Genomic DNA, 23,046 nt, shown 5'->3' with positions numbered 1-23,046 from the left:
TAAGCTCAAGAACAAGAGATTTATTGAGAGATCATCAATATAAAATTTAAATATCAAATCAACTATTTCTGGTATTTTTGTATGTCTTGTGGAAAGTTAAGGCTAGTAAGAACACCTACCTTTAAATGACTGCATAATTTTCATTCATTTTTATATACATATCTCCATGCAACAGAAAACACCTATGAAATTCCAAATCCACAGCAAAAATGCTCACAATTGAAGGACCCTTCAAAGTTTAGGACAGCAGTTTCTAACTTTGAAAAACTCTTGAGACAGAATTTGAATTGAGAAATATATCTAAAATTAGATTTAGTCAGATCTGATTTAGTCAGATCCATGTTTTTCATGAAAAATTATTCCACTCTTTAATCATTGAATATTTCATTATTTTAAATTAGTCTAATGAGAGAAATTCAGGCCTTCACATGATCTCCATGTGACCCAAAAGACTTGAGTTGCTGTTCCAATGATTTATGTTAGAAATAAATATGTCTATAGATTTTTTTTTGTGTATATTACTTTCCTAGGCAAACTCTAAGATAAAAAGTTAAGATTCATTGCATAATTTAATTAATGTAACAAAAATATTATTCCATCATTTTTCATATTTCCAAAGTAGGAAAAAAAAAAAAAGCGAAGTCTTTAGCATTTCAGTCAAAATTAACAAGAAAATCAGTGTGGTGAAATATTCAGTACAAAAAACTTCCACAGATGGTACAAACTCATGATATTAGCCTTGAAAAAAAACAAAAAACATTTCCAAACAAACTTCTCCTGACACAATTTCTCTCTTCAGCTATCAACTGCATTATCAAAATTGCTCATTACTGAATCATTTTACAAGTCTTAGAAGGTATTTTCTAATTGCAAACTCAACATAATGAAAACTTATTCATCAGTAACTCATTTTGCTCTCAAAAATGGAATCCACTTCATACAACTGGGGAAGTTCAATCTTATTCTTCGAAGTCCAATGAAGCCTAGTTTTATAGGTTTTTTTTAATTTTTTAACATAAAAAATCAAAATACAACTTGGTATTATCTGCTCTTTCCTTTCTACCACCTCTAGTACACCTCAAACTTCTTCATCCTTTCAGATGTTAATTAAGTCATCAAGGAATACTTTACTCTAGGTACTTATTTTGACTTCAGTTAGGTAAACAACTACCTTGGAAGCACTGTAAAAGGAACATGCAAATCCTCTGAAGGAACATCATTTTCCCTAAAAAACCCCAATATTTTGCAGCAGATGTGAATTCATCTAAGAAAAAAAGATGGGCTTTTTCAGTTTCGCATAGGAGGACTGCTGTCTCCACAATAATAACATGAAAAACACATGGGACATACAAGAAGGAATGATGTACCTGAATCAGCTTCGGCAGCAACCACACTCAGGCCATCAAAAACCACTGCTCGCTTTCTTTCCCTGCCAGCTTGCCTTTCAAAATACTGAACAAGGGATCCCACACTCTCCACATTTATTCCACAGAGAAAAAGTACATAATATATTACTAACTTCGAAATCTTTCCCAGAGTTTCAGCAGCAAAGAGGGAAAACACACAAAGCAACTGCTACTTTTTGATCACATGCACATCAAATTCTTCACACTTTAGAAGACACCTGTTTATTTAAGAAAGCAAATATAATATCCTAATTTCAAAGGTAAATGAAATCTCCTTACAACAGATCATGCAGGTGTTCAGCTGTGCAATTTGTCTCTCATTGTGCATGGCTTCAAAACACCTATTTTGATTTGTGCTCTTCAGCACTCCAAGGCAACTAGCAGGTCACAAGCGCAGGTAAACTTTGTTTGCATTACCAGAACTTCCAACAACACGATGTTTGCATCTCAAGTACCTTCTACATTACCACTTCTTTTTTACTTAGAGGTCTAAGTTTTTCACAGATTCTTCAGTTCACTTTCTATGAGTAACTAAGACAAATATACTGTTCAGGCAGTGTGCAGTCTTTTTGTACTTCTACATTCTGTAATATCAACCCATTCTATATTAGCACAGTAGTTTTGCAAAACAAAACAAGAACAGAATTTATTGATGTTGGTGTACAAATTAGACTGTCAGCATACCTGAAAATTAAGGTTTAAGAAAACAAATTGCTTACTGTTACAGATTTGTATGATTTTTTCCCCATAAAACAGAATTTTATGTAACTGAAACTAAGTCTACATAGATACAGTCTCAGTCCACAAACACTTATCAATGAGATGCACTCAAAGAAGCAGCCTAATTGAAAATGTCAAGGTAAATCCAAATGGCTTTCTCATGAATAAAAATTTACACAACCAAGACTTCTAAAAAGCCATGTTTTCTTCTCTAGTTGTACATATACTAAAAAAAAAAAATAAAAAAAAAATTACATTTATCATTTACAGTATCAACTGCCACACACTACTTTCAATGAACACAATTAGTTCGAGATTCTGGAAGGAGTTTTTCAATTTGCATGCATATAGCTATTTCCCTAGGGAAAGTTCACCAGCAAACCAAATATGGCCACACATAATCCTCCTTTAATGCACAAAATCTAGCAGAAAAGCAGTTTTATTAACACATTTAATCAAACCTTCCTTTGTACAAAAAGTAACCAAAAATATACCTCATCTTTATTGAAGCTTGTTTAGAAAGTCTATTCTAGTTAAGCTAGTGTAATTTTTCTTGTACCAAGGTTTAAAGTCACATAAACAAATCTGAGGGCTGTCAACACCCAAACTTCAGTATCTGTTCTGTAAATTTAATTTTGTCACTTGAAAGGTTACTACCTAACAAACTTCATGGTTCTCCACCACCCAATTGCCAGTTCTGGTCAAAATACTGTCACATCAAAAGACCTGTAGAGCACTCAGAGTCACCCCAGCTCAATACAATTTTTCACAAGTGACAGACTGGACCAACTATGTAGCAATTAAGATCTCTGTGCAATCACTTCATCTCTGTTAACTCAAAACAAAGACCAATTGAAGATTGCTATCTCTGGTCACCGCATAAACATTTATATTTTCTCATTGACCTCGAAGACAAGTTTGGCCCTAATCCACAAATTGCACTTCATCATAGGCTTTCACAACAAAATCTCACCAACTTCACTTCAGGATTCCATGCCAGTGAATGCATTTACTTGATTAAAACTTTGGTGCGTCCATACTTCTTGCACTAACATATAATCATCATTTTAGAGTAAAAGTTGAAAGTCAGTTTTCAGAAAGGAGAAGCATAACACAAGGAATAATTTTTAAAAATCTAATATGACAGTATGAAGGCTGATTTACTATAGAGCAGAGAAAGGATATCACTGATAGTTAAGCAATATTTCAGTCATTTGCTTTTTCCATTTTTTCCTCACCACACTCATACAAACTTAAATGGGCTATATTGTCCACAGCTGACAGAAAGCTAGTGCTGAGCTAGCTAATACTACATAATGGAGGCTTCAATTTTCTACATCAAACACTAAACTGTCACAGCAGAACAACTGAAAGGTACAGATTAGCTTTAAACTAGGCCAGAGAAACTGTAAAGTTAACACATCTAAAAGTTAGAAAACAAAGCAAAAAGAACACTGCATTTCATCTAACACCGTAACTACATGTGAATACAAAATTAAGCACTAAAGTGAAGCCTTCCAGCACTATATGAAGGGAAAAAAACCCCCAAACATTTTCTCAAAGTCCAAAAGACACTAATTCTGTCTTCAGGTTAGAATTTTGATAGGATAAAGTACATAGTGTGCTGTAGCATTCCACAGCAACTGTGAAGATCAGTTGTCAAAATTAAAAGCATTTCTAATTCACTGAGACAATTCCTCCTCTCACTTATCTTTAATCACATGGTCAGATTCTACTTCAAAAACTTAGATGGGAGCCAAAGTCAAGTTATACAACTTCACATATAAGGAAAGGGATAACTCACAGCACAGGAAAAGGTTTCCAGAGTAAGTTTTGCAGCTATAAATCTGTCAAGGTTTTCTGACAATAAAAAACTACACAGTAATCAAGTGATTCTGCTCTCTTAATAGCCTCCATAAACTAAATAGGTACCTTCTACAGCAATCCAACTACTTTGCTATGAAATATACTTGCAACTCTCCTCACTTGTATGGCTTTCACTGCAATGTATACCTAAAATGCCTTTATTAAATTGAAACTAGAGCATTACAGCCTCTAAACGGTAAAAACTTTTTTTTTCTTGTTTTATAAGCTTAATGTGGAATAAAATGGTATGGTGAAGTCTCAGACACCACACCAATTAGAATCATGCTTGCCACCTTTGTATTGACTGCATAAGATGCATAGTGACACAAATTCAATGAAAAACACTAGGTAAGATCGTAGATTTATCAACAGTAATGTAATATAAAACATACTTAAACCACTGATTTCCCATGGAACTGAGGGGAAAAAACAAGTTTCTCAATGCTTTATACAAAACCAAACAATACTGAATATGAAATCATCTAGTGTAAACTCAAAGTTCTGCGAACAAAATAACCTGATGCTATTGACATCGGTTTTCCAAGGTCTGAAACAACTACTTCACTACAAGGATTTTAATTAAAAAGAATTCTCAAGCACTAAAATGAGAAAATGTTGGTATTTTGATATAAGCACTGTGTAGTAAACTCTTAATGTACTACTTAGGAAGACTACAACAGATTCAGACTAAGCAAATTGTTCCTCAAAAGCATCAATATTAGCTAAGCTTAGCTATCTACAGATTAGTGTTCAACGCCCACACAGACTCAGTACAGCAATTTCAGCTTGTTGGATATCTTCCATGTTTCCACAGTATTCCCAGGCTTCCCTCTGATAAATCTTGAGCTCTCTTTTTTTGCAAAACCCCTTGTTTCTTCCCACAATAACACATTCCCTTCTCACTCAGCAAGGAGATATACTATTGCTGGCCTAGTACTACAAGCTACAAGCTGAATACAGAACAGATAACATCCTTTCTTCACCATGGATAGCTAATATCTACTATGTAAATTGATTTTATGAAGCTTATAGGAACTTATTTTCAAAGGCATAACAATCTAAGCCCGGTAAAAAGCACCCAAAAAGTTCCATATTTGTATAGGCAGCAGATGAGAGAACTGCAGATAAAAATTCCTTATTTCTTTTAAAAATAGACTTTTTTTTTTTTTAGAAGAAAATTCAAAGTATAATAAACAGATTTCACTCAAAAGCTCAAAACTGGAAAATTTAGATCAGAGATTCAAAGAGCATTTCTGAAAGGCAAAGACATTTACCTCCCAGTCTGACAAAAGCTTAAGAGAAAATCTGGTCATTCTGTCTTCCTGTTGTCTGTTAGAAAAATTCTTCTGTCCCTCTTTACTGCTACCCATAAATTCAAGTTTCATCATTTGTTATTTCTCCACATTTAGAGATGCCTTAGCCTACTGCAGCAAATGTTAAACAGAAACTTTTATAACCTGATACACAGAGCAACGTGCTCCTAGACCATCACAAGAAATTAATGCGTACCAATTGAGGTGATCTTCCACAGAAAGAGAAAGAAAAAACATTTTATACTGAACTTCTTTGTTTTTGGAAAAAAGTATTTGCAAGACACAACTAAGAAAATACTAGTGGTTGAGGTTAGAGTGAAACATGACCTTAATTCAATCATGTCCAGCTCCAATCTCTGTAGTATTACTTCATATTCCCACAATTACTGCACACTTAGGATTAAAGATAGCTGTATTTTTGTGGACATCATACTGCCATCAAAAATATCAATAGTATCTGAAATTAAATATGTACTTCATTTTAAGCTAGCAGATCTCCCCTAAAGCAACACTGAACTCCTTTCTAAGATTGCTTTATCATCATCATCATGGCTGGGCTTCACGAACAAAGATCTGGGAAGGGCTCTACTCATATTTGCTACAAGTACATTGGTGGCTAAAGAGGTCAATACGAGATAGACAGGTCTGGTTGCAGAAGGCACAGCAGAAAGACTCCTTAAGTGGTATATTCTGCAAGGCACGATTCTTTCTGCGTTGTCTTTTCTCCTCGAGAGTGATCCTGCATGTGTTCTCAAAGACATCCGCAGCGTTATAGATGGTGTGTCTCCAGACCTCCCAATTGGAGGCCAGAGTAGACCAGTTATGTTGATCACTTTATACCATTACATTAAAAAGCTGTTGAAATATGAAGTCTTCCATGCCTTTACATACAGTCATGTTGGCTGCTTCATTTAAATTCAGAGACCTAAAATGGAAAATGCTTAGAGCCTTAAATACAGAGAGGTACTCATGGGATTTTTCTACATATAACAATACAATTTTTAAATAGTACTTTCTTCATTGCTGCAGAGGTGTGCCCTACCTTGGATTAAATCACAGCTTCCAATATCACAAAGGTAACCTGCCAGAAGCATTTTATACAAATCTTTAAAGCATTTTATACAAAAATACAGCCCATGCAGCTTTCACAACATAACAGATGCAACATTTACTACATAATTAGCACTTCAAGCTCAAAGACACACTGAACCAAAAAGAACCATTTTAAGGCTACAATAGAACCTAAGTCTGAAATTTTGTTATGAAAAATGCAATTAGACAAAATAATGGGTTGGTACAATGGCACTCTCCTCCTGCTACAGGTGGCCACACTACCTGCTGCTCCTGCCTCAGTGCTCCAATACCTCCATGAAGCCATTAGACCTCCTAATCCCACAGAAAGCTCACACACTCGACAGTAACTCACACTGAACAGAAGCTGAATCAACTCAGTGGAAGACACAGGAGACAAGATGCAGAGCAGGAGTGCACAGAGAGCTGCACAGCTGGGAATGAAGCAGGGGAATACCTGGAAGTAGAGAGGGATAGCCTTTTCAACAACCTGGAACACAGCTGTAATGGCTGGTGTTCCACAAATGGTTGAGTGCATCTCTTAAAGGACACCACACTTGTTCTCAGCAACCTCCACAGACAAGCTGCCACCCAAACAGCACCTTTAACTATGCTGCCGCTGGAATCTGTTCCATCTACATTCTGTTATTGTACATGGTTTACTGAAAAAAGAGCATAGCACCCCACAAATTACCTAGTGAATAATTCCAGAGACTGTAAGAAAGTGTGGCAAGCCACACATTTCAAACTGAAATCTAGGCTCTGCTTGTCATAAAATATCTCTGTATTTTTGGACTACTGAAAAGGACATCATCCATCACTGTTACAGTCCACATCCTGTCTCAATTAAAAAAAAAAAAATAAAAAAATTAAAACATGGTTGATGAAGAGTATAAATTACCACCCAGGTAAATCTAGGGGGAAAATTATTTCTAGGAAAATGACATTAAATTACTAATAGATCTCAGTTAAGCAAAACAGTTACTAAAAAGTCTTTGTATGTTAAAAGCATAACTGGCTAGTAAGCTTACAGAGAAGATCATAAAGCCTGAGAACACACCATTGTAATTATATTAGTGATGTTCTACACAAAGTCAGATTAAGTAATAAACCTACTTCAATATGCAAATCTTACCTGTGTGTCTGTCATGGACTTCTGTGACCTGCAGTTATCTGAGTAAACATTTTTGCAAAGACAGTTCTGACTGATCAATGTCTCCCCCCATTCCTAACTCCACTGCACAAGGCAGGACACCAGACACACAAACAGCGAGAAAATTTTACAGCTTTCCATACCTACAGTATACTTATTTTGTATAAAATACCTCTTTTTGAACAGCCAAGAGTGGATTTTATCTATTAAAAAGTTTTTATAGACATTCTCAAAAACATCAGATAAAGGAATAAACAAGAGAGGGAAGAGTGGATGTTAAAAATGCTGTGAAAAATGCTCTCTGTCACAAATGAAGGAACATGAAGTAAAATAAACATTCTAGAAGAAAACACTGGTGAATACGTTTATATTACTCTCAAAGTGTTGCATATTTAATATTTATAAATATTCTCTACACCTTTTTTTAGAAAGAATCCTCCTACTTATTAATTTAAGGCAATGAATATACCACTCATAAAACATTAGAACTAAATTTAACAGGTGAGCTAAATCTGACTAAAATAAATTAATCCATACTTTTTTAACCTAGCTCAGTACTTTACTACTTACTAAGAGTTTCAAAACTTCTTCTGAAAGTACTGCTTTCAGAAAGCTCCCTAAGTAACCACAAACCAAACCTATTCTGCAGCATGGACTGGTGTGCAATGTCTCCTCTTCTACACCTCCCCTTTGCCAAAGAGGAGACATTAAATTATAAGTGGCTTACCTAAGATCACAGGGAGGGTTAGACATCCCAGTCACTGTCTTTATCTGTGATCATCAGCCTAGTGTTTAACTACTTTCTTACTAGTCTGCTTTTATTCATGCAACTGTTTAGCTTAAACACACACATTTTTCTTCACCCAGCTATTTCAGCATTGGCTCACAAACCACTAGAACATTAGTGACAGTGTCTAAGATGCTACTCAGAAACACACTTAGAAAAACAAGCTCAGCAGCAGCAGGCTTGATTTCACTGCATTTGGTTTTGCAGCAGCATTGAGGAAGCATTAAAATGCCTACATAGCAAAAAAAAAAAAATCAAATTAAGGATTGTCAGAAAGTATACAACAATTACACCAAAGTTACTTTTTTACCTTTTAATAGATATAGGAAACCAATTACATAGAAGTCTCAAAACACCTTTGAAAGAGTGTTAAAGGCCCAAAAGCAAAGCAAAAAACGTTTTAATTCTTTTGCCTACTCTTCCAGGGTACATTAGTTGGAAACATACAATTTTCACTGTTAAACAACTCCCAGGTATCATCTTCATTTTAAGATCATCTAAACACAGCCCACCGCTGATAAGCACTGTCCCAATCTTCCTCTAAGTACTGTCAGGCATTTTGCTCTTACAGCCTCAGGTGAGGTATGAAAGATTGACTGAGAACTCCTGCCATTAATCTGCAGCTGAATCGATGAGCTTAAACTTTGAAGAAACAGTATGTCAAACTCCCTTACAACTTTGTGATTCCTGTGGTTTATGTATGCCTCTAATCACATTATTACTTTTATGTATGCCACTCCAAAAAAATCAGTTAAAAGTAAAAAGAAAAACGTAAAGAAGTAGCTATACGTTTTGTTTACAACAGACTGACAAAAAATGTTCAGCTGGAATAATTTCAGAAAAGTTCAATAAAGTTACTACAGTTGATTAGTTCCTTAAATAAAGTTACTACAGTTGATTAGTTCCTTAGAAAGTTCTCCTTATAATTAGAAGATACTGAAGAAAACTAACCACTGGCACTTCCCTATTCTTCACATTTGATCTATTTTTGTCTCAAAGACATATCTAAATTAAATTTATCTTCAACAGCAGGAAACTTCCTAATATTTTTTAAATGAGTTTTTAAGACAAAAGTAAAGATGTTACAAATGCATGTAACTTTGAAATTTCTAATCACAGAACAATTTAGTAACTAGTGAACCATGAACAGCCCTGTTTTCATGGGACAAACCTTGCAGATGCAGTGGGGACACTAAGTTTTGATAAACTGCATCAGCTTTAAAAATGCACTTAATCTGAGACTATTAAAAACTGAAAAATTACCACAAGAAGTAAAATCAGCCTTGTTAATTGTAAATAAGTAAACTGGATGAGGAAAAACTCTTATGTAGGTTCAGTTACTTTTTTTTTTTTTTAGGGAAGAACAACTTCAGAAAGGTTAAGATAGGGCCTGTAATTCTTCCAAACAAACAGGCTGAATCTCTTAACTAACGTTAAATACACATATTTTGATCACAGAGGAAAAAAAAAAATCCCTACAGAAAACGTGATGTATCACTATATCAGAACTGGTAATCTAGATTCTAAAATTCATTTACATTTTATAAGCCAATACAACTATTTGATTCAAAAGTAGAGTGGTAAGAGAAAAAGATTAATTTCATTACCTAATTTCATTAGCTGAAAGTCATCCTCAGTTGATGTAACTAGTCTGCTGTTTGCAAGGTAATTTCTCCTTTTCAAGCCAGCATAATAAAATACCACTTGTTTCCACTGAAAATACTGTTTAACTGTTGAAACCTCTCCATTCAAAAGAAACTGACTAAAGGATGTTGAGGTCGAGAGAAGACATCCCCTAAAATATAGTTAACACAGAAATCTCTACCTTATCTTTTCCCTCTAAAAGTAAAATTGCATTACTCCCATTTTGGATTTTAACATCCCAGTGGAGCTCAGGACAAAATGCATCTACATGATACTAATCTGTGTTCTGAAAAGGTGTGAGTCTACAGAGCAGGGAAGTTGTTTATCCCTACAAGTAGTCATAACCCAGGTATCAAGGCTTAATATGCTTAACAGTGTTCCTCACTTATGAACATACTTAAGGACATGCAAAATAGAGGATAGTTTTCCACAGTATGTATTTCTAACTATGTATGTACTTACAAAAGTCTTACGTACAAAGGGTACTAAAAAAAAAAAAAGAATCTTCGATTACATTCCAATTCCTTTCACACACTGCATGTCACTTTAACGCTCCTTAAGGGTGTACCAGCAAAGTCAATAGGAATGCCTGAAAATAAGCTCTGCACAAGTTCCACGGCGAATCACCTCAAACATCACTCTTCGAGACTTTAATTAACCAAACTTAAAACCACTATATTCAGAGTGTGTTTGTAAATAACTTTATAAAAAGCAAAATAAAAGGCAAAAATAAAAAAGCAGAACACTGGCAGCTCAATTTGACTCTAACCCGCTAACCCAGCACAACTGCACTCTAGCAACCTGCTTCTACAGAACAGAAAAGCGAACTTACTCACTCGTTCCTGCAAACCCGACTCGGTGCCCGCCAGGGAAGCGCTCCTTCGGGAGAGGGCACCCGGAGGTCTCTCAGCGGCGGCTCCTGCCAGCCGGGAGCGCAGCCGCAGGGACGCGCGGGGCCCCTCCCGCGCCGGCCGAGCCCCGCAGGCCCCCGGCGGCAGCGCCCGCCGGCCCCGCCGCACCCCCGGGCACGGCCCCCGCACAGGCACAGCCGTCCCGCTCCACGCAGCCCGGGCGGCCGCCTCGACAGCCGCCGCGGCCCCTGCCCGCCCCGCGGCCACCGGGGGAACGGGGAGGGAGCCGCTCCAAGTCCTCGGCCCACGGGGGTGCTGCGGCTGCCGCCGCTCCGAGAGGCGGCCGGGACGGAGACCTACCGGCGAGACGAGGGGAGCGGGGCGCAGGCTCGGCGTGCGGCCCTTCACCTCCGGTACCGCTTCCCGCCCCGCCCCGCCCCTGCCGCGGGGGCTCGGAAGCGGGGCTGGCCGGGGGGGCGCTCCGGGGCGGAGGGAGAAAGGGAGGTAGAGAGACCGGTGGCGGCGGCGCTCGGAGCGGACGCCCCTCCCCAGCGCGGCTCAGGCGCTGCGGGCGGGACGCGCCGCGGGCGGGACGCGCCACTCGCCCTCTCGCGGCTGATTGACAGGGAGCACCGGCCAATCGAGGGGCGGGGAGAGCCGGGGAGGGGGCGGGGCTTGCGGGTGGGCAGAGCGGACAGCCACTGAGGGCCAGGCGGGGCGGGGCAGCGTGAGGGGCGGGGCCGGCCCGGGGCGCTCTGAGAGGTCCCTTCGCGCCTCGGGCACAGGGCGGAGATCGCCCGCCCAGCCCTGGCCCCGCCGCTGCCCGCGAAACTGAGCCCTCCACGGCAAAGGAGCTGCGCGCCTCGCTCGCCTCAAGCCTCTCCTTAGTAGCGGCTAAGGTACTTGTTTAAAATGAGAAGGGCTGGCTTGCAGGGATTGCCCCGTGCCCGGCGGCGGCTGATCCAATGCCAGACAGCAGCCGCGGGGCGCTTGGAAGCGCATCTCTCTTTAGTCCTCTACTGGGTACCGGTCCCCGAAATGCCGGCATCCTTCGGCGCCTGGCAGTTCTCAAAAGTGCTACTGTCCGTCTTGTGGTCCCCAGATTTGGCAGCACCGCTCATTTGACGCTGTAGTTAAAGGTGGGTGAGGTTACGCCCTGCTAGTTGCACTTGGCATCCTGCGTTCCCTGTGTATCCCTGCAGGAAACGGGGAAATCAGAACCCCACTCTTACTGATGCCTGCGAGAGCTACCGTATTGAAAAAAATACACTTACAAATTTTAGAAAATAGACTGTGTACCAACGCTCGTGCTAAACAAAAGATCTTTAGGCCCTTTTCCTGTTCTGCAATCAGGACAGAATAGCATTTAGGCCACTAAGGTCTAAGGCTTTAAGTAAAAGAATTATTTTTTTTTTTCCATTTGAAGGCTTAGAAACAACTTTAAAAGTTTATTAAGAGCTTGTTGTGCAGTCATATGGAAGAAAGAGAATGCAAAGGATAAGTGTTGCAGCTTCTGACAGATCTTGGAGTATTGCTTGTTGAAATAATTTTTTAGGTTAAGTTTGCATCTTCCAGAACATTCCAGAAATCCTTGCAGAACAAAGAATTACAAGCAATATAGATGCAAGAGACTTTCAGAAGTCATTTGCTCAAGCTTCATTCCATTGTCTCAGTAGACACTGAATTACTTTTGCCAAAAGTTCTCCATAGATAATCTATGCTGTTACTCCCATTAAGAGAGATTTTGCTGATATTTAACTGGGATCTTGCAACTTAGGCCCATTGATTATTGCCCTGTATTTGTGCCAAGTACTTCACAGTGTGCTTATATGTAAGACAGGCCTTGGGAATGTCTTGTCATTCATTCTCAGGAATGTGTAACTCCCCACTTACCCTGTGGAGCATAAAGTCACCTTCAGAACTTCTAAGTTTCCTCCAACAGTTCACCTGATGTTCTCTAGCATCATACAGGATGCAGTCTGAGGACAATACAGAGAGCTTTGTGCTGTTTTGCTTAAAAAGTTTCCCTTCTGTAAAAGATGGCTTCATCAAAGAGGAGGGAGCATATACTTGGTTCCAATTAGTATTGCAGGATCCTGACAGACACAAGCATTGCCATCTCACAACCAACTAAAGCAGAGACAAAGACAAGTCTTGCATTACTGTGATTCCAGATTCATTTTGTGAAATCTGTCCTTGAATTTTCCATCAACTGGAAATGTGTCATCAGTGGACACATTTTCACAGGTACTAATATTGTGTTTCCCAAGCTTTTCTAAATAGGTGGTCATAACCTAACAAGTGGAGGCTTATTTTTTATGCAAAAGCTGTAGGATATTTTTCCACTTAAGTTATAAATTCTGACTTAAAAAAAAAAAAAAATCATTAGCCTTTAGTTCAACTCAACAAATTACCTAAAAACCTGTAATTCTAAGATTTACGTGAAGAACGTAAGGCAAAAGGGAAAGAAGGCTTACACATCTTAGAATTTTAAATAAAAATGCATCACTTTGGGATAGTTAGAATTACAGTCAGGCTGCAGTGGTAAAGAAAGTGGATGATTGCTACATTTAAAACATCTTTCCAGTCCTAATCATTAAGAGCAACGGAGACATACCAGTATTCAGTATGTCAAGTACATAAAATAGGAAAAAACGCTGTGGCTTCAACTCTCTAACATTGTGATGGTCTAATCCCAAACAGCAACCAAGCCCCACACAGCTATTCGCTCACTCCCCCACCAGCAAGACTGGGGAAAGAATCAGAAGGATAAAAGCCAGAAAACTCTTGCTTTGCGATAAAGACAGATAATAGCAAAAGCAAAAGTCATGCACACAACCAAAGCAAAACAGAAATCATTTCACTGCTTCCCTCGGGCAGACGGGTATTCAGCCTCTCCAAGATAGCAGGACCCCATCATGTGTAACGTGACTCTGGAAGACAAACACCATCACTCCAAACATCCCACTCTTTTTTCTTCTTCCACCAGCTTAATATGCTGAGCATGACACCATGTGATAGGGAATATCCCTGTGGTCATCTAGGGTCAGCTGTCCTGGCTATATCCCCTCCCAACTCCTTGTGCACCCACAGCGTACTTGTCGGTGAGAGACAGGAAACCAAACAGCCATGAGCAACAGACAGAGAAGGCCTTGATTCTTTGTAAGCACTTCTCAGCGTTAACTAAAATATACATATGTCATCAAAACTGTTTCCAGCACAAATGCAAAACACAGCCCCATACTAGATACTATGAAGAAAATTTAATCCGTCCCAGCTAAAACCACCACGTGACCACCACAAAATGTGATGCACTTTGCGATGAACATGCATGGATGCTGTTTCGAGTGAAGGAGAAAGTACTTCTGATGTTTAATCTTAGACTGAGTATTACTGCTTTCATGGAATCCTCTGAAAATTCCTGCACACGCAACAAAATAACGGAGTTTGCCAGATACCATACCACTTGACTTTCCAAAACTTCTTTTTTAAAGTACTTTGTTGTAAAAGTGACATGATATTTCATTCCCTGTAATATTTCAATTTTCATTTTAATATTCATCATTTTGCACTATTTCAACAGCTGTTTCTGATAGCCTCCACAATTTCATTTGTGCTGTGTTTTTCTAATGAACTTAGTCCTGCTAACCATGTTAAAATATTTAATTACTAGATATTAATAAATAAAGTACTTGCACTAGAAACCCAGAGGCATGACAGCTGGCTTTAAAGTATTATAGTTCAGCTTTCCCTTTTACAACTTAAAAGCTCTTCCAGCTTGTTAAGATCTTCATTCATTTCACACGTGGAAGAAATAATCTTCCTTCCTTCCATCCTATATTTTAAACTCATATCCATTTCTGAATAATGCTCTTTTCTCCACTGTCATATGATTTGAGCCAGTCAAGCTCATTTAGAATAACTACACTTACTGTGGTATCTCAATCACAGTCCCCTCAAATTTCTTCCATTCAGGATCCTGTAACTTAATCTATGTGCCTAAGAAGATCTCAACACCTAAAAATAGAGCTAAACAGGCAGTAATATAAGCAGCTGCAGTAAATTAATTCTTTCTTATGGATCATCCAAATTCTGTTTGACTAGTCTTTAGCTTAAGTTCTTTTTGTTCTGGACTAAAATTTCCCAATGTGTGATACAAAAATTACTGCAACATAGTAAACTGCAGCGTCATAAGCCAGCACTTAGCCAACTTAGCCCTATTTGGAGAGGCAGTGGAGGGAATTTGTTCCTGGCTGCTGTAAATGTGTGCCTGCAAACAGAGAAAACAAACAACATTGAGTACCTTCCATTTGTTCTAAAGTTCATGCAGTTTGGCAGCATGCTGATGTGAGGGAGAAAGCCTTACCTGGCTGGACTTAGCAGTATCCAGTGCAGATTGGGAGCTGAAGTCCACTTGTAGGTTCCAAAATTTTAGGACCACAAGGAGCATTTTATAGTTCCCTTCTGAAGGTAGAGAGCACAGCCAGGAACTCAAATTTGTTAATACCACATGAGAAAAATGTGGAGCTTGTGCTATTCCTGGTGTAGTGCCGTCACTGCTAAGGATGGTGGCAAAAAGCATTCCCAGTTTGAGAATCTTATGATAGGTCAACCTCACACATCATACAACAATAAGAAATTGACAGAATGTCAATTACCTTAAATAAATAAAAAAAAAAAAAAAACACACAAAAAAAAACCACACACAAAAAAACAAAACAAAACCAAAAACAAAACAAAAAAAAAAGTTTGGCTGCTTGTGTCATCTGGCCTACATACAAAGATTGTGCTACTTTCTCTTCACAATCCTGAAATTTTTCGTTGAGCTGACTTCTCAGGAGTTTGCTGGTCTCCATTTTTCTTCAGAAGGATTCCCTGTAACCTGAGAGGAATACTCTTATATGAAGGAAAGATGTGAAAAAGTGCTGTGATCAGGTTGATCCCCTCCATGCGACTGCACAAAAATGAGCTTTTAAAAGCTGGTGGAAATCAGAATTGAAAGAAAAAAACAAAACAAAGCAACAAACCAAAAGAAAAAAATAAGTAGAAGCAAGAAAAGGATATGTTGAACTCTACTGGTGACATGCCTCAACTGCATGAATATCTGTTTCTGTACAAATGGGGAACTAGCCTGTTAAATTCTATAATATAAAAAAATGAGTTATATCAAGAGAAAGTACTGAAAAGGCCACGTGTGTGAGAACCACTTGATGACGTACAGAAACACAGGCACTTTACAGAATGTTAGAATTCTCGAGTTTAAGATAGTGATCAGCAATTTGATTGATGATCTAAGGCTGCTTAATGTACAGAGAGGATTTTGTTTGTTTGAAGCATTTAATCATAGACCTGCTTCAACCAATGGTAATCACTTTGTCATTTATCCAAGAGGTTGCGCAGAAGTTACCTATCTTTTCATGTAAGTAAAAGGGATCATCAAAGCTCAAAGTTTAGGGCAAAGAAAAAATGGACGTAGAAAGTTTTCTGCAAAATTTTTAAGAGGCACTTGAAGAGGTGTTCTGTCCCATAAGCACTTTCAAAGCTAAGCTTCCCAGTAACTCTTGAAAGCAAAACTAGATCCTTTTGTCAGAGTATTTAGAAGTAAATGTATTGATTTCATTATAAAGCTACTTTGTTTTCATTCTTTGATTCCAAGTGTAACTGTTCTAATTTAAAGCTAATAAAGACTTTTTTAAAAACAGAGTTTTCTTTCATTAATATATAGAAAGTATTTTTAAATGTAATTTTTCTCTTTCAGTAGTATAAATTTCCCTGTATTGTCTTTACCCCATTTTCTGTTTTCAATATGTCTTAGAAATGTCTCCATAATTTTGGAAGATGAACTAAAACAAAAGAGAACAAGCAAACAAATAAAAAAGCATGAAAAAACTCTTCCACAAAACAGAAGAAATACTGCTAATTTTCTGATGTAAATTTTTTCAATCTTTTTCAGGTACTGCATCTTTGTGATTCTTTTCCTCTTTTAATGTAACAGTAAGGGAGTACAAATGATCTATCTATGTGTTTCAAGCTATTCCACAATATTTCCACTTCCTTTTATAAGAATAATTAATTTCACGGTTTTTAAAATACTATGTTTGCTAATATATCGCAAACTACACGAGAAATTGTACTTGTTTTTTATGCCGGCTGCTAAATGGTTCATGATTTATCTTTGCCAATATTTGCAGTTCTTCTTAATCCTTTCACTTGAAGAGGAGCAATGAATAGTCCTTCGTCTGAATCTGAATTTTTACCTTTGTTACACCCAGCACCCTGCCCTCAAATCAGTTCTCCAGTTTATGAATTGTTTGAATTCTATCTTAGAAAATCAATGGTGCATTAATCACTAAGCGCTAATTCTTAGTGCACAGAGTACTAAGGGGACTCTTCTGCAATGCAAAATTTACATTTTTCAACCATTGTTCTAAGTGCTGTCCTCAGTCACTGACCCACCCACTCGGCCCCCCAGTCATTTCTAGAATAGATTATTGAAGCAATAAAGAAAAAAAAAAGTCTTGGAGGCAGCTAGCAAAAATGCAGAATAAACTATTTTTTTTCTATAGACACTTCCATCTCTTTCTCATTCTTTTGTAGAACTGTTGTCTTTCCCACATGTCAAATGATGACCTTCAGTGTTCCAAAAGAAATCTCACCATCATCTGTATTCTGATCCCCATGACAATCTTAGTCTGAGAGATGAGACAAACTGTTTCATAATAGCACCAGGTTAATTTGTGTGCTATTGTATTGAGTATGGTCAAAGTCACCAAATATAGTAGGAGATCACTTAAATAGAGAGAATGTGAGGTAGCAGAACTGTACTCAGATAAAGGCAGTCTAATTAACTTGCTGAGTCACTGCAGATCTTTCCCAAACCCAATTCTTTCTCTTTCAGTGTCAAATAACATTACCAGGAATATCCTGTTACTTAGTAGAGATCACATATTCTGTAATCTCTGTAAGCCAGATTTCTTGCACACATCATAATCTCCCTTCATTTCAACACAAAAGGCTTCTGTGTGCCAGTTTTCCTTAACAATCTTTTGGAGTCTGTGTGTACCCTAGTTTTGACTACCCAAAATCACAAGGATTCCTTACTTCCCTTACCCTTACACGCCAAAAGCTATACCATTTGTGTTTCTTATTTACATTCCAGGAGTCGTTTTCCAACCTTGTTCTACAGAATGTGAGTACATTTCCATTTTACCCTTTCTATAAAACTGGTTGTTTGATAAATGCAAAATGATGAAGACGCTCAAGTCTGCCTCTCTATTAAACAAGCACAAGAGATTCTGTTTTGGCTTTCTAACTGTCTGCCCAATCAATAGCATTCCGCTCATTGACACTAAAAAATTTTCCTGAAACAGAGTAATTGATCAGATACAGAGCTACATGGCAAAATTGTGGTTGTGCTACCCAGACCAAACGGCTTTTGTATAGTAAAAGCTTGAGAATTCTCCAAAGATTTATATCCAATTATACTGGCTCTTATGAAAAAGAATGGGAATACGTATTTCTCATTAAAAGGTTAAAGAGAAGCAACTCATATACATCATCACAAAAGACATGCTTTCCTGTTGGAAATAACTAGTTTTACAGTAGTAAAATACATGTTCAGATTTGTATTGCTTTTGCTTGGTTTTTCAAATATAAATATTGTTCTGGATTGATCACTGTATTTTACATTTTCTCTGAAAATTGAGATCCATGGACTATAATTCACAGAAAGGAAATCAAGGATGAACTGGCCCTAAATAATAACTTTGCCGCTAAATAACATTCAAAAGGAGATACTCTTGGCTTAATTTATGTTTCTATTTTTGCTATTGATTTCTTAGGAGTTTCTTCCACTAATTTTGACCCTAAATAAGCCCTATATATTTTTTTTAAGGTATGAGTATTAAATTTCTGGAAATTGGATTCACATGGATTTGGAGAGCAAAACAAGATTTCCTGCTCTATTCAGAAATAGAAACCATTTATAACATCACATGGAACATAAGAGATGAGATATCTTGGCTTCCTTAGCATCATTGTCTTTTCATTAATTCAATAAAATTCTGTTTTTAAGGGCTGCTTATGTGCTCTGTGTTGCTGCTATTATATAATTTCTTCTGGAAACTTGTTAATGATGTGCTGAAAACGTGGAGATTTCCACAGATTTCATCTTCTGTATTCATGAAAAGTAATAGCATATTCAGCAAAATGCTAAGCTCAGGGGATGATGATTACTATTACAAGATCAAGGATTTTTCTATGAACTGCTTTTCTGTGAAAATCCTTGCATTCATAATCCACAAATTCTAGCTGCTGCTAGGGGATTGTGTGGGAAGGGTAGAGAGATAAAATACAATGTGAACTTTTTGTTTTTTACAAAAAGGTTGCTATACATAAAATATTAGACATGCTGTTTGGTTTTTTTTGTTTTATTTGGGTTTTTTGAGAGTGTTTTTGGTTGCTTGGTTCGTTGATTGTTTTTTGGGGGAGTGAGGGTGGAGGTGTCCCAGTAATATGGTTATTACTTTAATCAATTAAATTGAAGAGAGAATTTTTTTTTGTAACCTGAAATCACACAAGCAAATGTCTGGTGCTACGTATCAAATTTTATCCTCAATTATTCTCTGTCTCTAAAGGTTGGAAAGGTAAAATATATCCTGATTTATATCCTGTATGATCAATTTAGACACTGGAATTTAGCTGTGGATCCCTGAATTGAATATCTCATGTATTCATGAATATCTCATGAGATATTCTCCCATGGATATCTCATGTATTTCTTAACTTTACCTCCCTTGTTCTTCCCTCTGAAGACAAAGATATATTACTGCCCAGAGATATCACTGCATGCTTCCATTTCCATTTGGAAAAAAGTTCACAAAATTTCCCAAGGAAGTTTTCCCCTAGATAAATTACTTTTATAAGATACATTGTAACTGCTTTGTATTCATAGCAATCCCATCTGAAGACACACTAACAGTAAGATAACATCTGTCTGATTTAAAGATATACTAAGGGTTTTCCATTTGAACCAGCAAGACTGGAAGCCTGCAGCATCTTTGGAAATCAGCCCTTGGCCTTTATATGAAAACAAATGCAATCAGCATTCGGCAGCACCCTTGTTATTTGGCCAAAGGACTCGAACCATCAATGCCCAGTGATTAGTAAGAACAGAGCAATCACATATAAGACTGCCCCCACATACTTTTCCTAGTCACTAATTGCTTTCAGGTCAGGGAATTCCTTTGCTTTTCCTGCTTAGTAACCCTCAACAGATCTCTTTTACAATGCTACTCCAGGCTCCCTTTGAATTCATGTCAAGTTTTTGCATTGCCAACATCCTGTAGTGAGCAGATTCACAGAAAATGTAGCTGCTGCCGAAAGAATTTTTCTTGTTTTGAATCTGGCTCCTTCTGGCCTTGATTCTTGTTAGAAGTCCCACTGAATTTATACCATCAGTGATTTTGCAACCTCTGCCATAACCCTCACTAAATTGCTTTTGCTTCTTTTTTTCAGACTGAAAAATCCCACCTTATTCTTTCGTTCCTCGTAAAGAAGTGGAAAGAAGCTGTTATATCCATTGGTCACTCTTCTTACCCTCTTCTGACTCTTTTATAGTTCCAATACATCTTTTCTGAGATACACGGATCAGAATGATCCTCCTTGGTTTTTTTCATATTACTTTTCAAATAATTCCTAACTTCCAATTTTCTTTTTTTTTTTTTTGCCTCTATAGAGCATTAAGTTGAAGTTTTGCACAAATGTTTCATAAACTAAGGTCCATCTTCTGCATAGTTATGATCAGCTCACAATTTTGTGCAGGAAGATGGCATTACTTTGCCCCAGGTCCATTACTTCATGTTTGTTTATCTTGAAGTTTATCTGGTATTTCAGCTGCTAGGTGATTTGGTCTTATACGGTGCAGTGTTGTCCAGGAAGTTTTATCATTAGATCATCTGAAAAATCAAACTGCTGCACATTTCTAAGATACATTCAAAATACAGTTCAAGCCTGGGTTTGTAGTTATCTTTTGTTTTTAAAACTGAGATGGCACTATAAGATGAAAAGGTAAAGGACAAGACATTTATCTTAAAAAAAATGGAAATTCCTTCACACTAAATATGGTACAGGAAGCGAGTGTATCACTGAAGATTTATCTCTGTGCATCTGACATCTTTTCGAAGAGTAAGCAATTTACTCTTTTCAAAATACTGCAGTTATTTTTCTTCCATTTAAATTGGCCATTAAGTCCATATCTTTTTTTTTTCCATGTGGGAAAAAAAAAATCTCTGCAGTGTAGTTTTAGGTAGAAGCCACACAGCATATAGGCATTTAAACCCAGTTTCACTACGTAACTAAAAGTGCAAGAAGAGTATGAATGTCCACTTCATGGACAGTAGAACATAGAAGCTATCCAGCAGGATGTGGCTCTCTAAGTTGTTTGAAGTTGTTGACTTTGAGCAATAATGAAGATAAGTACTAGGACAAAGAAAATATAGGAAGTATTTTCTGAATAGAGGATTGAGAAAGAGAAGGAAGGAAGGAAATCCTCTAAGGGGTCTGGACCAACATACATTTGTTGTGAGAGAAGTGTGGCTCAATCGTTCTTAGTGTAGTTAATAAAAGCCTGGGAAGTATGAAATATACGCAGTCTACTTCCGCTCAGAATCTGAAATGACAGAAAGAAAAAAAAATTGTAAGGATCTGAGTTACCAAGACATCACTCCAGTTCACAGAATCTAAACAAGGAACTATATGAATAACCACAGAAGCTAGACTGAACACTGAACACTCCTGAATTAAACATAATGAACTATTCTTATGCCTGAGAAATCCTTACAGACTCCAGAGGAAAGGTAATGGAGAAAAAGGCTTGGATTCTATCAGGACATATCTATAGCTGAAAATAGATGCCAAAGGTAAAAGAGTAGAATAAATTTAAAGGACCATGCCAACCCTTGAAAAAGGTGGCAGAGATAAAGTCCTCCTATTTTAATATTTTCTAATTTTTCCAGCATGTGTGGGTGTGGTTTTCTCCTGGGGTGTGACATTCTCAAAGTGTTATGATCTAGTCAACTTTGTGGCTGTTGAGTCCTAATATAAATCCTGCAGAAATAATTTCACCATTTTCCATTCAGTTATAGTTTTAGTAACATTTGTTAATAATGCTGTATTTTTCAGCAAGGTCAATTTAAATTTAAATGTTCTGAGATAGCTTTCCACTGCTATTTCTCTACAGCTATTTCTATTACAGTAATTTTATGTAACACAGTCTTATAGAGATACAATTTTGAATATATATAAAATTTATTATATGTCCCTATCAAGTCATAGGCTGTAGCACTGCTTGTGGTATAAGCTGCATTGTATATTGATAAATATATGTTTTACATTTATCCTGATAACTATCTCTGCTATTATTATTCAAATTATCTAAACTGTCATATACTCTACACTGGTTATATTTGCATAGAGTGAATTTTCAACTATTTCACTAGTTAGTTGTGTTTTATTTTTTTCTCTGGCAAAGCTAACAAAAGTGGAACCTTGAGAATTCGTAGAAACTAAGAAGTCTTCTCTTATTCCTGCTATTCCATTCATGTGCTATCCATTCTCAGACAGCCCTCTGTAAAAATTTGGATAGCAACTTGTAGTAGACTACTTTTTCAGTTATTTAGATCACTGTGACAAAACAAATATACAAGCAAAAAAGGAACACAAAACCCCAAGCAAATGAAAACCCCAAAACAGCAAAGCAATTACATGAAGGGGAACCACTTTTGTGTCCACACACAGTGTTGCCAAAATTAATTAGTGTTGCTCACCCAGTGTATTTTCAACATTCAGCCAAAGGATGAAAGAACTAAACGTTCTTTTATTCTCCATCTGAACAGTACTGCTATTCAAAGGAATCGTTCCACCCGCCTCAACTTGGTTGAGAAAAATATACCAGCACTTTATCCAAGTTTATCTAACAGTGCTTCTTCACTTCTGATCAATTTGTTCATTATTTTTGTGACCAATACTCATGTAATTTCTTGAAATCATAAATTAATTAATTCTTGATCAATTTTAAATTCTCAATACACGTACTGTAGGTATGTAACAGACACCGTTAAATTAAAAAATAATGTTATAAGAGGCCCTTAAAGATCATAATTTCCAACTCTCTGTCTCAAGACTACACCTACATTAATTCAAACCAATGCTTGTCTATTCTTTTCCCAGAGATTAG

The 23,046-nt window shown here is 37.3% G+C and overlaps 1 protein-coding gene across 7 annotated transcripts in view; it reads right to left on the bottom strand.

Moving 5' to 3' along the window:
* CSNK1G3 (casein kinase 1 gamma 3) overlaps window positions 1-11,274 on the bottom strand; it is a 66,601-nt gene extending 55,327 nt beyond the window's left edge. For 4 of the 7 annotated variants that reach the window (XM_032675520.1, XM_032675523.1, XM_032675524.1 and 1 more), the window contains exon 1: window positions 10,797-10,913. The gene's annotated coding sequence lies outside the window, so the exon portion shown is untranslated. Of the gene's footprint in view, window positions 1-10,792; window positions 10,914-11,171 lie in introns of those variants that run through there. The other 3 variants (XM_032675522.1, XM_032675527.1, XM_032675521.1) reach the window with 3 other exon arrangements.
* Between the last annotated feature and the right edge of the window lie 11,772 nt (window positions 11,275-23,046).

The sequence above is a fragment of the Chiroxiphia lanceolata genome, chromosome Z (genome assembly GCF_009829145.1).
Source record: "Chiroxiphia lanceolata isolate bChiLan1 chromosome Z, bChiLan1.pri, whole genome shotgun sequence".
Classification (NCBI taxonomy): Eukaryota; Metazoa; Chordata; class Aves; order Passeriformes; family Pipridae; genus Chiroxiphia; species Chiroxiphia lanceolata.
This window is presented reverse-complemented; position numbering and strand designations above follow the sequence as displayed.